Source organism: Penaeus chinensis, chromosome 12, assembly GCF_019202785.1.
Source record: "Penaeus chinensis breed Huanghai No. 1 chromosome 12, ASM1920278v2, whole genome shotgun sequence".
NCBI lineage: Eukaryota > Metazoa > Arthropoda > Malacostraca > Decapoda > Penaeidae > Penaeus > Penaeus chinensis.
Window position 1 is genome coordinate 34886812 of NC_061830.1, and position 7834 is coordinate 34894645.

Genomic DNA, 7834 nt, shown 5'->3' on the forward strand with positions numbered 1-7834 from the left:
TTATAATGTACAAGGGTTTGAAATATGAATAGTGTATCACTGATAAATATATACACATATATAGACAATATACTAATGTTCCCACATGCATATACAGACATTGTTGACGTTTGTGGAGTTAGAAAAAAATAATCATATTTTCTACCTTTGATATTTCTGTTACTGGAGGCGATTGCTCAGTTTTACTTTCATTTATATAATCGTATTGTTTTGCTCTTCATGCTATTACTAACTATTTCTTGCTACTCCAAAATACATATTTAGGTATATTTTCCACACTAACCAATCTGTCTGGTCACGTCATATAGTCTCTACAATACTATAATCATCTCGTTTTGTTGAAATGCCTCTTCAGAGAGACTTACTCACATTCCCTATCAACAAACCCCTCGTTCTCCACAGGATCCACATGATTAGTGGCTAAAGTTGGCTATTTTGAAATGATAAACCTTGGCATAAGTCTTCTGCGTCTCCTTCCCCTAAATCCCCGTGAGCGCCAAATTGTTGGGAATAGGAGGAAATATAAGAGAAAAACAGAATTCCCTTTCCTCTAGATCTACGTCAGCAGCAGTAGACTATTACTTCACTTCTGCCTCAAACATCACCAATGCTTCTAGAAGTACCAAGGGAAACAAGTGTCGTCTCTTCGTAGAACAGCCTATTTGGGAAAGACAATCCACCGTCTCTACTACTTACTAACGAAACACCACACTCCTTATCTGGGTCTGAGCGGGGCAGCAAACAACGTGTTACGGGACGCGTGTGAGGCTGAGTGTGGGGGCGTTCGGCTAGCGAAAACATTCCCTTAAGACGAGGGAGGCCGGTCTTTTAGGACAAAGTTGGGGTTTCTTTTAGGTTAAGTTGTAAATCTCATTTTATTCTTTGGAGGAGCTTATATATATATATATATATATATATATATATATGTACACACAAATTTATATATATATATATATATATATATTGTGTGTGTGTGTGTGTGTGTGTGTGTGTGTGTGTGTGTGTGTGTGTGTGTGTGTGTGTGTGTGTGTGTGTGTTTGTGTGTTTGTGTGGGTTATATATACATATATATATATATATATATAATTCCACCTTGAAAAGGATGAAGAGAGAGAGAGAGAGAGAGAGAGAGAGAGAGAGAGAGAGAGAGAGAGAGAGAGAGAGAGAGAGAGAGAGAGAGAGAGAGAGAGAGAGAGAGAGTTAGTTAGTTAGTTCAGCTGCATGAGGAAGTCCGAGAACAGGGCAGGGTTATCAGGTCTGAGAGCATCGACATATATCAGTCAAACTCGAAGACGAAGGGAGATGGAAGGGAGAAGCACATATTCTAAGTACTCCATGGATAGGTTAACTAGGACAGCAGAGAGAGGAGAGCCTATGGCAACACCGAACGTCTGGGAGTAGAAGCAACCCTCAGAGGAAACGGAATTAGACTTCACACACACAGACGAATCAGATGGAGGACGACATCGGTGGGCAGAGGGAGACAGAGGGAGAGAAGCTTCCTCTGAAGTAAAGCGAGGACGTCATCAAGCGGGACCTTGAACAGGGAGTCGACATCCAAGCTCATCATGGTCGTCGGCGAGACACCAAGGACACGGGAGATGAAGTCCTGAGCATGGCGAAGGTGAGCAAGAGAGATGCTAAGATGGGGAGTGAGAGACTTCGCCAGGCCAGGCCACAGACCCCGGGGAAATGATTGGGCGCAGAGGCACGACTGGCTTATGAGCTTTTGGGTAGTTCATAAAAATGAGGGAGCCGAGGGTGTACACACACGCGCACACACACACACACACACACACACACACACACACACACACACACACACACACACACACACACACACACAGATATGTGTATATATATGTATATATATATATATATATATATATATATATATATACTTACATACATGCATATATACATGTGTGTGTATGTATGTATATACATATGTATATATGTATGTATATGTGTGTATATATATATTTATACACACATATGTGTATATATGTATACACACATATGTATATATATATATATATATATATATATATATATATATACATACACCTCTCTCTCTCTCTCTCTCTCTCTCTCTCTCTCTCTCTCTCTCTCTCTCTCTCTCTCTCTCTCTCTCTCTCTCTCTCTCTCTCTCTCTCATAGGACAAATACATGTACAAGTTCATCATTCGGAGGATGATGCAACAAATACTCAGTTAAAATTTATCACTAATTTGTCAAAAAGAGAAGATCGTCTGAATTGAGGAATGGTCAATGGGGTGGACTGGGGTTTCCCAAGACCTGCGTTCGAGACTGTTCCATGCCAAGCGTGGAATCACACGTAGGCCTATTGTTTGTTAAAATGTATTTCTTATTTTGCTATAATAGATTTCATTGTTTTATTTGCGTTGAAACATTCTTCTGCGTCTCAAAGGGTTCCTTTTAAAGACTGATATGAATTACAAAGGAAATTTAACATAATCAGATAACCGAGTAATATGAAATGCTAAAATATATACACAAATATGTAAAATACACTTATACAACGATATGAGAGAGAGAGAGAGAGAGAGAGAGAGAGAGAGAGAGAGAGAGAGAGAGAGAGAGAGAGTAGCGTGCGTGCGTGCGTGCGTGCGCATATATATGTTGAATGTCTATTATAGTATATATACACACATACAGATCCCAAAAAGCATATCTGCAATAATAGAATTCAAAATTTTGTTACCATGAGTATGATCATTACTGATATTCCTTGTCCTCATTATAATTTTCATTGTTGATATAATTTTATTATTTTACTATAAACATCATTACTAAGTTATCAACCTTGTTGTTGCGATTATGATTTATATTATCATTTACATGTTTTTCTTTTTGCTGTTATTTTTGTTATTAAAATTACTCTAATCATTAGTGACATCATTGTTATCAATAATACTGTTGTTGCTATTATTATTAATGTTATATCATCTTACTAGTGTTATTGTTCTTTTAAATTATTTCTTTCGTAGTCAAACAAACGCGATTTTGTGCTGGATATGCCACTCACTTCTTTAGCTGGAGAATCTTGTTTCTATTTTTAATTCTTTGTTTTTCAGATCTTTTTGTATCATTCACGTACTTCTGTTTAAATACTCAGTTCAACCAGTAGTGCTAGTAGAATTGCAGTAACATACATAACGTATTAAGATTACCATTAGCATTGTTATTACATCATTACAAAAATTATACTCAATAGCATTCTGCCCAGTTTATCTTAAGTCCGATATGCGAAACTGAGCTTCGCCCGGGTTATGCCAATGAGGGAAGCCCGACCTGTGTCGACTAATGTCGACTCGCTAACGTGTGTCAACTGGTGCTGACTCGGCTTTTGTCCTTACCCGCCGTGGTGCCCAGCCAGAGCAGTAAACTCCAGGCGACAATTGCATATTATATCGCCTGGGCGGGGCACGATCTGCCGACCCCTCGGATGAGAGGCCGACACGTAAAGTCTGTACTAGCCCCGAGGCTCCAGTCTATTTTGACTATCTAGCCACTTAATGAAGCTAACCTGAAGCAGAGAGGAAAATATAAAGATATTTCATCATTTCTGATGTGAAAAAGTCGTGTTTAGTTTTTACAAATTTTCTGCCTTCTGGCTCATGTAAGGTCATCATTCATATGATGGTGCAACAATAAATATACCACTTAAATATACTACTTATTTCTTTAAGAGAGGGGACCGTCTGAATGGAAGAATATTTAATGGTGTGAATTGGGGTCCCCAAGACCCACGTTCAAGACTGTTCCATGCCAAGTGTAGTCACACGAAGGCCCATTTTTGTGTTTTTTTTTTTTATCAACAAATAAAAGCTTGAGGAGACCTCAATCAGGGTAAGCTCCATCGCCACATGAAAACCTAACATATATTGCTTATTATAATCAATTAGTAAGAATAATACCTTTGAAAGTTTTGAAATGAAACTACCATTTAAGAAGTTTATCAACCATAAATTCTTGATCAATATGAATTTATTCTGTACGCCTGATGAGCTGTCTTCAGTAACCACAATGGCTGACCCGAGATACGAAAGGTATAATTTGTCAACGACAGTTAAATAAATTTTACCGCATCACACCTTAAATAAGAAGCGGGAGAAAAGTATTACTCCCACTAACAATTCATGATCATGGCTCCTCCAGCCAAACACATCACATTTTATTTTATATTTTCCCTTTTCTTCCTTCTCTCTCTGTAAGTGCATGTGTGTTTGTGGAGGGGGGGGGGGGTATGTAATTTATAGTGTACGTATTCATTAGACACTGCTGCTCGTAATATATATATATATATATATATATATATATATATATATATATATATATATTATTTTATGGTTTTGTTAAAACCATAATGAAAAAAATAATACAAATATACACACGTAAGAGAAATTGATATAATAGATAGTGAAATACAAAATTTCTTTAAGTGTAGCATTAAATCACTATTCATCAAAACTTTGCTATACCAAATAAGGTCAACCTTACGATCTTATCTTATTATTCCGTATGATGATGATGATAATAATGTAAATCCATTATTATTTCTTTACGTGATGATCTAAATTTTAATGTATAGGAAGTTTGATTCTCTCTTGATCCTCACAGTGCTTGCTCCCCCCCCCCCTCTCTCTCTTCTATAACGTTAAATTGTGGCGCTTTATATAATTGACATATTTGTGTAAAAAATATACCAGGCAGACAAATACACATACAGGTTCATCATTCAGATGATGATGCAACAAATGCTTAGCTTAGATATACCACTAATTTCGAGATTCTTTTATGCCAAGTGTGAAATCACACATAGGCCCATTTGTATGTGATTTTTATTATTTTCTTAAATTGTGATTCTCTTTATTGTTTTAAATTGCATTTACTACATCGTTTTGTTCGCAGTGCAACATCACTCCACGTCTTTATAAAAACAGAATTATTTTTCAAAATCAATATGAATTACAAAGGAAATTCAACATAAATAGTTAATGTAATAATACAAATTGCTAAAATCTATAAAAAAGTAAGAAAAAAACAAATAAGAAAATCAAACAGATATGGATAGAGGGAGGGTGAAAAACACACACACACACACACACACACACACACAATTGCTAAAATCTATAAAAAAGTAAGAAAAAAACAAATAAGAAAATCAAACAGATATGGATAGAGGGAGGGTGAAAAAAAATACACACACACACACACACACATACACACACACACACACACACACACACACACACACACACATACATATATATGTATATGTTTGTATATATATGTATATATATATTCTTTGTTACATATACATTTATGGCAAATTCCAATATAATAAAATTCATAGCATGTAGAATCTGAAAAGCGACAAAGTTATCAGGAAAAGTACTTATATAAAATAATTATATGTTTAAAGTCAGATATTGAATATCAATACAATTTTTTCTTGTCATAATGAGAGTGTTTACTATTAATGTTTTGTAATATCTCCAATATACTCGTATTACGTACTGTTCAGTCATTAGTGTAAGTATAATTTTAAGAGTCCCATTATTGCGTCATTACTTTTCCTCTTACCAGTGCTCTACTTCCTTTATCTTTTCACGTTACACTGTAGTAAAACTTGGAGTATGTTTATGTAAGGAAACTGATCGTGATAATCCTTTACGAATTTCTGAGCTAAACTGTCACTTAAGCAGGACATCAAATGGGGAAAAGGGAACTTCTCCAGGACCATATATAGACATATATTTTTTAATATATTACACCAACATAGGCTTGGTTAGAAAATGCCCCTAGAATATCTCTTTTATCACTTTGCTCGCCAATACCCCCCCCCCCCCTTGAAAAAGCTGAAATGACGCCCTTGGACTTAAGGAGTATACAAAACACGTATTTCTGATGAATGTTCTTCAATTTGGTAACAAGGAAACATGGTAACTCGAGGAAACAAATGTGTGATAAGCCTAAAGAGGAAAATTTCAAGATATATTATCACTTCTTATAGACTTGCACCGGGTGTTTTGGTGCACGGTAATTTTGGTTTTCACAAATTTCACTGTCTTCTGGCAGTCTTCCCCCTCTCTCCCTCTCTTTCTTACGGTGCTTTCTGATTCTCCCTCAAATTCCCCCCATCCCACTCTCTATCTTTTGACCTCTTACAGTGCCTGCTTTATCTCTCTCTCTTATCGAGCTATATGAAATGCTAGGATTTATAAAACAAATATATTTAATAGAATTAAACAGATTTATTTGTTAAACAGATAGACATGAAAATAGATATACAGAGGACGAGACAGAGAGAGGAAGGAGAGAGAGAGTGAGAACGTGGTACATATATATATATATATATATATATATATATATATATATATATATATATATATGTATATATGTATGTATATATATATATAAATAAATGTATATATGTATATATATTCATCAGGAAAAGCTAGTATCTAAAACAAAATGTAATTATGAATATTACGTATTTGTATGCCCCGAAATAATCTATATCCCTCAGGATACCTTTAAAAAGAGCCAAAGGTTTATGCAAACAAAATTAAAAGCAGAAACTACGGACTATTACACACACACACACACACACACACACACACACACACACACACACACACACACACACACACACACACACATAGATATTTAATACAATAAAAGTCATATCATGCCGATCCCAAAAGGCGAAAAGTCATCAGGAATGGGTTTAATATAAAAGAGAGTATTTATTGAATGTTTCCTTGCCATATATGGAAGCCCCGGGCGAAGCTAGGACTTTTCAAATTTCAAATGAATAAATCTTAATATCTATTTTTTTTTTAATATATATATATATTATATCCTATTGTTGAATATACTATAATCAATATTCTTAATAGTTATCGACTGTCTTGTTGTTATTATGATTTCCATTATCATTTTCATGATTGTTGCTATTGTTGTTGCCATCAGTTTTATTTTTGGTTACAATAATCATTACTGATATTACTGTTATTGCTGTTATTATTATAAATGTTATATCTTAGTATCTGACGTTAGTGTTCTTTTAAAGCTGTCATGTGTGTTATTGATTTTAGTGTAATCATTTTCATTGATATCAAATCTGTTATTGCTATAATTTTCATTGTTTTGTTAGTTCTGTTATTATTGACTACTTACTATAAACATCATTATTGATATTATTGTTACCAATACTATAGTTATTATCATCAGTGTTATAATAAGCATTATACCTTCCTGGCTAAAGTTCAATTAAATTCTTTCTTTTTCGTAGACAAATAAAATGATTTTGTGCAGGATATGACACTCCCATTTGTAAAAGGATTTTTTTTTTTTTTCAATTCTTTTCTAACCTTTCCGTATCACAAACATACGTTTATTGAAACAATTAACTCAGAAGTAAAAAGGTAAAATAGGTCAAATAAACAAGTTTACCATTGTTGCGTCATTTCTAATTTTTTTTCTCTCATTAATGGCTTACTTCCTTTCGAATCTCACATTATTGATGCAGTAAAACCTGGAGTATGCTTAAATAAGGAATGTAATCACGATGATCATCCTTATAATACTTTTGCCAAAGTAATTTTAACTCTGTGCCTGATGAGTTTTCCTTAATCAAGTAACGAACTAAACTGCTAACCCGAGGCAGCTAAGGTGCGTTATGCCCAGAGAGGAAAAATCTCAACATATTTAATTTCCAGTAGACTTTTCCTAGACCAAAGCCGTTTTTGGTAATATTAAAATTTTCTTACAAAATGATCTACATTTAACATGAAATTATGAA

The 7834-nt window shown here is 34.5% G+C and overlaps 1 protein-coding gene across 1 annotated transcript in view; it reads right to left on the reverse strand.

Annotated features, from left to right (window-relative positions):
• LOC125031121 (glutamic acid-rich protein-like) overlaps positions 1-796 on the reverse strand; it is a 6793-nt gene extending 5997 nt beyond the window's left edge. Inside the window, exon 1 of the mRNA XM_047621635.1 lies at positions 697-796. The gene's annotated coding sequence lies outside the window, so the exon portion shown is untranslated. The remainder of the gene's footprint in view (positions 1-696) is intronic.
• Positions 797-7834: the final 7038 nt, after the last annotated feature.